The 10,848-nt window shown below is 35.2% G+C and overlaps 1 long non-coding RNA gene across 2 annotated transcripts in view; it reads left to right on the forward strand.

Annotated features, from left to right (window-relative positions):
* Positions 1-7,979, forward strand: part of LOC111092425 — a 49,985-nt gene extending 42,006 nt beyond the window's left edge. For both annotated transcript variants that reach the window (XR_005378545.1, XR_005378543.1), the window contains exons 7-8: positions 6,970-7,004; positions 7,735-7,979. This is a non-coding gene — a long non-coding RNA (uncharacterized LOC111092425). The remainder of the gene's footprint in view (positions 1-6,969; positions 7,005-7,734) is intronic.
* The last annotated feature ends 2,869 nt before the right edge of the window (positions 7,980-10,848 follow it).

The following is a 10,848-nucleotide window of genomic DNA, read 5'->3' on the forward strand; positions in this document are numbered from 1 at the left end:
ATAAATATTTTAAAAAATGTGTGAAGTCTAAAAAAATCCTCTCTATTTCAAATAAAGGTCAGGTTAGAGGATATGGATAATAGGGAGCCAAGTGTTTCTCCCAACTGAACATGAGGATTAGCCTGATTTACCTACCTGGACCCTGGAAGTCTGGACAGGGCTGATGTCTCTGTTGGAGAAATACTAAGTACCAAGTACTTAGGGTAAGTACTCAGTCAGGGAAGTACTAGTAAGTAGGAAGGCAGGGAAAATAAGAATAGGCTCCCTCTGAAAGAAGGAAAAGAGTGGAGCTCAGCTGTAGATCAGATATATTTTCCAAATTTACCAATGGCAGAGAAAATAAATGATAGAAGCTTGGGAAAAATTCTTCCGTGGGGAGATGAGGAGATGGCAAAATATTTCCCCTGAGCAGCTCTGGTGTAGATGACAGGTGGTAGAGTGTATATAAGAGGGACTAAATAGCTTAAACATTTCCTATGGAAAATGCTCCACGAGAGTGATATATACCCCCAGTTGCCTTCCTAAAATCGATGGTGTTGATTTGTAGCTCTTCATCCCAAGAAGCAAGCATGTATGGAGGCTGATTATGAAGGGCTTATCCTGATACCATTTTGTCTCCCTGGCACGCTCTACCTCCACAGCTTAGAACACAAGTTGCCCAGGCCCCTTGTCCTTATGAAGAGAAATTATGTGCAGTTTACTGAAAAACCTTGAAGTGATACTCTTCTTTAGTTCCATAAGGTTACATTTTAAAGGAGTTTACAGTAGGATTCCAGGGGCTGATAAAAATCACAAAAAGGTCAAACCTGTCTCTTTTAAACATATCACCCTTTTAGTTGAATGCTAAATAAGATGAATCCATTGCTTCCTAAAATTAGTAATTAAAACTTTATTCTTATTCATGTTCCTGAAATCTTAATTTTGTCCTTATAATTTTTGGCCGGTACTCCTTTAAACCACAAATCTGTGACCACTTGGAATTACCTCTTGCTATCCCTTGCCTTAGGTCTTTCATAACTTCAGTCCCTTTCTCCTCTTAGATTCTTTCTCATCTTTCTTGTGTAGTAACTCACCTCATTATGTTTGTAAAGGCCTGTGAAAGATGTTATGTGTATCTATTAAGAATTCTTCAACACATGGTGTAGCTGCTATGGATCTGAAATCTTTGGCTCTAAGTTCACTGGAACTGTGATTAGTATTTCTGGGGCCCAAACAGCTCAGCTACCCGTGTAAGGATTCAGTGGTGACAAACCAGGGCCACAGAGCACAGCTATGAGTTCCTCTGTCAGGATCTCTTCCACTCATGCTCAGTAGTAAACACTGAGTTGTCAGTATTAATACTTGTTTACAAGGAAACTGAAATGACTTTTCCTGGATTCCAAGCCTCCCTTTTGGTTTCATTTCTGGTGGAGCTCTAATTTTTCTCAGACTTCTAGCCTTTTCCCTAAAGCAGTATAGGAGGTTGTTGTAGCGGAACATGTTAAGTGTAAATTGAGATATATTACTCAAGAGTTTTCAGTTAAGTCTTTTTTTTTTTTTTTTAAGTTTTATTTATTTATTCACGAGAGACACAGAAAGAGAGAGGCAGAGACAGAGGCAGAGGGAGAAGCAGACTCCTTACAGGGAGCCTGATGTGGGATTCAATCCCAGAACCCTGGGATCACATCCTGAGCCGAAGACAGACGCTCAACCGGTGAGCCACTCTGGTTAAGTCTTAAATAATGTGGGGCAGCCCGGGTGGCTCAGCGGTTTAGCACCGCCTTCAGCCCAGGGTGTGATCCTAGAGATAAGGGATCGAGTCCCATGTCGGGCTCCCTGCATGGAGCCTGCTTCTCCCTCTGCCTGTGTCTCTGCCTCTGTGTGTGTGTGTGTCTCTCATGAATAAATAAATAAAATCTTAAAAAAAAGCCTTAAATAATGTTATTTTACAGATGAGGTGACTTGAGGCTTTAAAAAAGTGGAGAAGTCTGGATTTGAACCCAGAACTATCCAACACCAAAGTCAGTTCTTTGTGCTGCTCTATGATGCCCTCTTATTTTAATCTCTTAGATTTTTTTGAGGTTGGTTCTCTGTTTACCTTAACATCATGTCAGTCAAGACAGATTGTAGGAATTACACTACATAATACCCACACTTTTATCTGAATAAACCATATGGGAGACATTTCTTACCTAAGTTCAAGTCTGTTCAACTCATCTTACAAAGCCTTGTTTTACTGATTTTCAGAATCTGAAGAGATAGCACATTTTTTAATTTGATTTTTCTGAAAGGACAGGTTGATGTTTATTTGTTTCTGTAATTCTATCTGGGCAGTTACAATGTAAAAATGTAGTTGTATATGACCACTGACTAAAACATTAGCTCATTTCACCCTACAGTACTGTAATAATTTTAAAAAGTATCTATTAGAAATGATTTATCATACATTCTCAATGTAAAGAGTTGAGACAATATGAGATACATACAGTAAAATATAAAAGTCTCTATCATCATTGCATTAGGTTTTATACCTATTTCTATGTGTAACTATTGAAAGCAGTAAGGTATTTATTGTTCCAGTCCTTTCTATATATTGCTTACGTGTTCATGTACACATACACACGTAGGTAGTATATTTATTTATTCCTTGTTTAGGGTAGTATATTTATTTATTCATTGTTTAGGGTGAAGTTAGATTATACTAATTGTTTTAGATTTTTTTTTTTTTCACTTAATATGTTTTGAAGATATTTGTATGTCGGTTCAAATAGATGTGCCTCATTCTACTTACTGGCAACATAGTATCCCATTCCTTATTAATACCAAAATTTCCTAAGGTGAGTTCCATGGTCAATAAAAAATTGGGAAATACAAGATTAAATGCAGTTTACCAGAGTTCTTTACTATAGGCTATCAGAACTCCAGTATGAAAATGTGTGTTGTAAATCTTCAAGAGGGTTTATTCAGGATAGAGTATTTATCAAACTTAGTTTGCCACTTTAATTTATTTGATTTCAAAGCTTCTTCAGGGTAGATGCTGCCTGTCATGGATGATGCAAATCTAGGAGGATAGGCTAATACTTAAGATGCCAGATCTTAGCTGACTGGACCCCACGGGTGCAGTCAACAGTATACAATTTAACAGGAGTAAAAATGTTGCACACTGGTTTCAAATACCAGCAACACAAGTATAGAATAAGGATTAATGATTTTTAGAAAAAGTAAAGTCTTTACAATTGTATATGAATGCAAGTTCAATATAAGCTATCAAGTTGATTTGGCTGCATAAAAAGCTAATGAAAATTTAGCTTAACTGGACTTATGGTATTCCCATTAGCCAAGGTAATTATTTTACTATACTCTTTGTTGATCCAGCTTTGGTCCTTCAGCTTCTTTTAGGGAAAGTTCCACCTCTAGGTTCCTTAGCACCTAGAGCCAATAAAATACCCTTGCCCTTAATCCTGACTCATCCTCGGGGAAGGAAAGAAGGGGGCAGAAAGAATAGATAGGAGCCTGCAGAAAACTTAGAAACTCAAAGCAATACTGTATATAGACAGTTTAGAAGGTTTTTTCTTACTTCTCTCAATTCAGTGCTGCAGATATTATTTCCTTCATTTTACAGATAAAGAAACGAGCTTTGGCCAGAGCTAGGTCTTGACCTTACTTCCTTTGATGCCAAGTATAGGTTTTTTCATTTAAACTCCTGTTATGTTTATATATATGTATTTTTAAGCATTCCTTCCTGATTACCAAATGCTTCCCAACTCCATTGTCTGAGTCTCGCCACTCTCCCAAATACTCTAGGTAACTATTATGTTCTTTCAAGTAGAGCTAATCTGATTTCTGACTACTCACTCCCTCTACACACTTTTTTTTTTTTAATGTAAATGATGAACTGATTAATGGCAACTGGATTTGAAAATACTTTTCTAATTTATTCTTCCGCTTCAACCTGGTCTCAGCTCTTTAGCCCTCTGCCAGAATTTGCTGTTGTCCATTGTCCCAGATCTTGCTTTCAGAAATTATCCCCATCACTTAATGAACAGAAAAAAAATCACTCAATCATTTATTTGAAGTGGCTGAATGCTTATATTTCTGTATTCTGCTACCTAAGAGTAGTCAATATTAAATTTTCTGGTGTGGTCTTTGGTGGTATCTACTTAATCATTCGTTAAAAATTAAATACCTAGATAATGAAGAGTAAATTTGAAAATTTTCTACTGCTAGTAAAAAAACCCCTGTTTTTCCATAAGATATTACTGTTATAAAATGGTTATTAAATGGTTATTAAAACATTGGTACAATCCCAAGATAGCTTTTTAAAATCAGGTTATCCTCGATCAACTATATATATAAATATATATATATATATATAGTTATATAGTTATATAGTTTAGTTATATAGTTATATATTTAAATATTTTATCTATTCATTCATAAGAGACACACAGAGAGAGGCAGAGACATGGCAGAGGCAGAAGCAGGCTCCCCAAGGGGAGCCCAATCTGGGCTCGATCCCAGGACTCCAGGATCACACCCTGAACTGAAGGCAGATGCTCAACTTCTGAGCCACCCAGACATCCCAACTGTTTATATTTTTTAAGTTAACGTTTATAATATGTGTTCTGAACAGATACATTGGTTCTTCAGTCATACAAAATATTTTATCCAACATATCACCTGAAAGAAGTGTTAATATACTGAGCTTTTGTGTAAACTTCATGGAACTGAAGTTTAAACCTCAGAAACATAGGAGATGTTTTGAGAAACATTTAATCATATTGAAAAAAGAATGTTGGATGATAATGATGTGGATATCATTTCATGAGAACAGATTAAAAACTGTCTCCTTCCTTCTTTCACAGACTATCCATATAGCTATAGTGCTTGTGACTGGCATTGGCAATATTGATGTACCGAATCGCCTTTAAAATATTTACCTCCCCCCAAATAAATAAAATATTTACCCAAATATTTTGGGTACCTTACATAAAATCTCTCAAACAATATAAGCCTGTAATTCATTATTAAATGTAATTATGCTGGGTGCTGTGGGGGGAGCAAGAAGCTTAAGATGATGTTCCAGAGTATGGGCAACTTCTAATCTAGTTGAAGAGAGAAGGCCATGCCTGGCAACAAAATTGGAACTCATTATATAATTTGTTAATCAAACCAGAGAATTTTTCCACCTCCTTCAAGCAAGCAAGTAACTCATGTGGTACAGACATTAAATGAGAAGGAAAAGGGACACCTGGATGGCTCAGTGGTTGAGCACCTGCCTTCGACCCAGGTCATGATCCTAGGGTCCCGGGATCGAGTCCCACATCAGGCTCCTTGCAGGGAGCCTACTTCTCCCTCTGCCTGTGTCTCTGCCTCTCTCTCTGTGTTTCTCATGAATAAATAAAATCGTTAAAAAAATGAGAAGGAAAAGTAAGTTTGTGTAGGAGATGAATTGTGAGCAGGGCTTTGAAGGATGGGGGGATGGCAACAGGAAGAGAAGATTCTGGAAGTCCTAACAAGGAAATGAGAATGGCCAGAAGAAGGGAAGAAAAGAAAGAGTCACTAAATATTTGTAATATTCTGTAATCTATCTGTTTATTGACTCATTTAATCCTCACAGCAGCCTATGAGGGAAATGTTTAGCCTGTTTTTTAGAAGAGGATATTGGGATGCAGATTCTGATTCCGAATCTGTGCTTTTCCCACTGCACATTGCCTCTGTAAAACCTGTAAAAGTGAGCTAGCACTCTTGCGTGAACCATATCCTTATCTGAAAAATAAGATAAAAGTATAAGGAATTCAAATGCATTTTCAAAATAATATAGCTGCTTTGGGTCACTATCAGTTCATCCTGTTTGCTAAGTAGCACACCTTTCTCATCTATATAAATCTTTTTCATATTTAATAAATGTCATTGAGTTTGGCTCTTTGTTAACTTGACTTATGAGATTTTTGTTTCCTCATGACAATTATTTCCAAACTTATGAATGAATAATCTGGTCAGTGTGGACCTGTGCCTAAGTAATTACAAAAATGTGGTTTTTGGCCTCTGCTGGAAACCCTTACCTTCCTAGGACTTGGCACCTTTCCTCTTCCTGAAAAGAGAGAGAGATTTTACCATTGCTTAATCAGCGCTGGCATTAATAGAAGTGCAGAATAACTTTAAGTAATTAGTTCGGACCATAAATTTTTGGTTAGCTCACATATGTAACTCTTAATTAGCTATATTATTTAGAGAAGGATGCCACAGAAATTTACAGGATATAGGCAGACTTCATTAAGAGACTAGATCCCTCATGTCCCTTCTTTACTCTCTTAATCTTAATCACCTTCGTTTTGTTTTAAGCTTACTTAATGACTCCTGCTGTGGGAACCTAAGGCTTCTAAAGGGACTTCAGGTTATACTCTGCTCTAAATTTCTTTAAATGATCTCTCTTTGAGACCTTCAAAACTTCATCTTCATTGTTATCAGGAGCAGCATTATTTATCTATCTTCAAAGTTCATAAATTTTTAGCTACATTAAAAAAATCTCCATAATGTGGCATAAAAATCTTCATTGTCAAATAATTATTTGAAGTGATATTTTTAAAGAACAATAATTAATTTCATTGCAATTTTTTTTTCTGTTGACAATTTATTACTTTGAAAATTTTTGGACAAAATAGAGAAAGTAAAAAAGACCCTGTAATTTAGTGAATAGTCTTTCATAATTTTTCATGCAAATAAAAAATATACACATAAATAGGATCATATTTTCTTTAATTTGCATGTACCTCTCAAAAAGCCATTATGGACATGTCTCTGAAATAATACATAATGATTTATTTTATGCATTTGAATGCTGCATAATATTTCATTGTATGTGTCATGACTTAATCCTATTGACAGAAAAGTTGGTTGTTTCAAAGTTTTCACTTTTTAGAAAAAGGATGTCATAAATATTATTTTATATACATATATTTTATCTATTTCTTTATGCTTATTCTTCAGAAAAATTACCAGGAATTGAATTTATGGATTACGAGGTATGCAAATTAACATTTTGATAGTACTAATATACTCACTAGGAATTTTATGTCAATTTATATTCTAACAAACATTATGTGATTGTATCTACTTTCAAACACTCTTTAGCATTTGACATTAAATTTTGACATTAAATTTTCTCAAAATCATTGGCAAAAATTGATACTTTGATTTTTGTTTTCATTTATATTTGATCATTACTGATATTAGGCATATTTTCTTTCAATTAATGTCCATTTATATTTCTCTAATGAATTGTATATCTAAAAATCCCCCTACTGCTTTAATAGAGGTGTTTATCTATTTCTTATTTATTTCTAAGATATCTTTGTATATTCTGGCTCTTAATTATTGCCATATGTGTTGCAAATATTTTCTCTATATTGTCATTCGCCAGCTTTGTTATTAAAATTTAGCAATTTTTACATTTAATTTTTAATGTACCTGGAATTTATTCTGATGCTATAAAAGAATCTAACCTATTTCTTTCTAAATGGTTCAATTTTCCAGCATCATTTATTGAATACTTCATTATAATGGATTGATTGAAGTAATGGCTCCAATTGGGTCATTCCTCCCTGTAGCTAAGCCTTTTGGTAATGCCCTCCCCTCCTGACTCTGAGCTTAGACACATGACTTACTTTGGCTAATGAGACAGTAGTAAACATAATATAAGCAGAGACTTGAAAAATGCCTGTGTATTGAGACCTACCTGTTTGCTATTCTTAGAACTCTGATGTTATATAAAGCAGCCTACTTTAGCTTGCTGGGTGATTAGAGACATGTGACTTTGTCTCCCCTGTTACCATCAGTGAATCATAAGACATATGAATGAGAACATTCAAAACCAGTCATCTCCAACGGGCCTGTAACTAACCACAGACCCAAGAGCAAGTTCAGCCAAGATCAACCAAGCTTGGCCTAGAGCTAAAGAACTACTCAGCTTACTCCAGGACAAACTGCCAAAGCACCAAACTGTGAATTAAGTAAATGGTTCTTATTTTAATCTATTGCATTTTTGGGTAGTGTGTTTCTCAGTAAAAGGTAACTGGTACAACCATCTTTCTCATACTGATTTGAATATCACATTTTTTGTGCACTAAATTCCTATTTACATATATGTTAACTTCTGACCTCCTATTCTGTTTCTTTGATCTATTTGCTTCTTTCTCTGGTAACTTCACACTTTAAAAATTATTGTAGCTTTATGGCATGTTTTACTATTTGGTAGGTTCATTTCTCACCACCACTGTGATTACTTTTTTATTTAGAGAAAACTTGTCAAATTCTTCAAAAAAAAAAGTCTTGTTAGGATTTTATTTTTAATTGCATTAATTGTTTGGAATAGTTTGATTTCATTGCAGAAATTTGTGAAGTTCCTTATCTACTTTTATGTTCTTTAGGAACATTTAACATTTTCCCTCGTAAAGGCCCCCCCCACACAAATTCATGTTACATTTATTACCTATAGTATCAGTCAGGGATCAACCAGAGTAGTAGAACCAGTAGGGGATACATATTAAAAGATTTGTTGCAAAAAAATTGGTTTATACAATTGTGAAGCCTAGCTAGTCCAGTCCAAATTTGTCAAGCCATCAAGGAGGGCAGGCTGAAATGGCTGTCTACAGTTGGAGTGCCTTCTTCTGGGAAGACTCCGTTCTTTCTCCTTTTAAGACCTTAAATGGATCGAATGAGGCCCATACAGGTTATCTAAAATAATTCCTTTATTTAAAAGCCAATTGAATATAGACTTTTAGTCATGCTTACAAATGCCTCCAAAATAACACCTAGATTAGTGTTTAATTCAATATGAGAGATATTAATATAGTCAAGTTGACACATAAAAAATACCATAATATTTATATTTTGTTTTCTCATTTTAGGTTTTTCATTATATTTTCTGGTCATTTTCAACAGGTGATCTAAAACAAGTGATTTAGGGGATCCCTGGGTGGCTCAGTGGTTTGGAGCCTACCTTTGGCCCAGGGCCTGATCCTGGAGTCCCAGGATCGAGTCCCAGGATCGAGTCCCAGGATCCTGCATGGAGGCTGCTTCTCCCTCTGCCTCTCTGTCTGTGTCTCTCATGAATAAATGAATAAAATCTTAAAAAGAAAAAAGTGATTTAAAAAATATTTTTCTTGTACCTTGTACCTATATGATTTTGTGTTTAATAGTTTTTTGTTTTCAAACAAAAATAATAATATTTTCACTTGGCAATATTTTTATTTTTACAATATTTTCTCGCTTTATTTTATTGGTCAGAACTTTGAGAAAAATCCCGGGTGGCTCAGTGGTTTAGCGCCGCCTTCAGCCCGGGGTGTGATCCTGGAGACCTGGGATGGAGTCTCACATGGGGCTCCCTGCATGGAGCCTGCTTCTCCCTCTGCCTGTGTCTCTGCCTCTCTCTCTCTCTCTTGCTCTGTATCTCTCATGAATAGATAAATAAAATATTTTTAAAAATCTTGAAGGATGAAATAATAAGACTTCTGTTTCTATGGACCTTGAAGGTATTATACTAAATAGAATAATCAGGCAGAGAAAGACAAATAACTGTATGATCTCACTTATATGTGGAATCTAAAAAACAAACAAAGCCAAACTCATAGAAAAAAGAGATCAGATTTGTTGTTATCACAAGTGGGGACTGAGGGCTGGGGGAACTGGATGAAGGTAGTCAAAGGTACAAACTTCCGGTTATATGTTCTGGTGATACAATGTATAACATGATGATGATAGTTAGCAGTGCTATATCATATAATTGAAAACAGAAACAAAGGTTCTCAGAACAAAGAAAAAAACATTTTTTCTATATGAGATGATGTTAACGAAACTTCTTGCAAGAATCATTTCACAATATGTATAAATTATTATGCTGTTTACCTTACACTTATGCTGTGTTCAATTATAAACAGTTCCTGACTTACTAGGGTTTGTGAGGAATCCTGTAGTTTGCATTTGAATGACTTCAGTTCCTGTAGTTTGCATTTGAATGACGGCAGTATTTGTCCACTTTTCAGTTTGACCTAAGGAAGCACTACTAGGTTTTGAGTGTTGCCTAGGTGTTTGAGAAGCCTAAAGTCAGTAAGATAAAACCTAACATCAAAAAATTGGAAGCCAAGTAACTTGTGCAGAAGGAATACACAGAAAACTTGGGGGGGGGGGGTTGGTTAGAGTATAATTAGGGGAGGGTGTGCATAAGGTAGATTTTTCTGGTTTTCAGAAATTGAATTGTAATTTTTTTGATGTGCTATTTCAAATTTTAGTAGCAAATGTGTATGTAGAGGATCTTATTAAAATTGAGACTTACTTGGAAAAAAAAACCTGATTTTTTTACTTTACCATGGTGCAAAAGCATATGCAGTTAGTAGAAATTGTACTTCAAATTTAGAATTTTAATCTTTTCCCTGGGCTAACAGTACATAGTACAATATCATGATGCTGGATAGTGGCAATGAACTGCAGCTCTCAGTCAGCCAGGGGTCATGAGAGTAAATGCCTGATACACTTACAACCATTCTGTACCTATACAACCATTCAGTTTTTAACTTTTGGTGCAGAATTCAATATATTACACGAGATATTCAACACTTTATTATAAAATAGGCATTGTGTCAGATGATTTTGCCTGTTGGGTAATGTAAATGTTCTGAGGTAGGCTAGGTTAAGCTATGATGTTCAGTAGGTTAGGTGTACTAAATACATTTTGATTTAAAATTGTTTTTAATTTATGAGGGGTTTATTGGAATGTGACCCCATCATAAGTCACGAAAGGTCTGTATATATCAATAATACTGAGAGAAGAGAAGAAAAATGACTAGTGACTGCTGTTCCTAATAGAATGAC

Source organism: Canis lupus, chromosome 25 (genome assembly GCF_011100685.1).
Source record: "Canis lupus familiaris isolate Mischka breed German Shepherd chromosome 25, alternate assembly UU_Cfam_GSD_1.0, whole genome shotgun sequence".
NCBI lineage: Eukaryota > Metazoa > Chordata > Mammalia > Carnivora > Canidae > Canis > Canis lupus.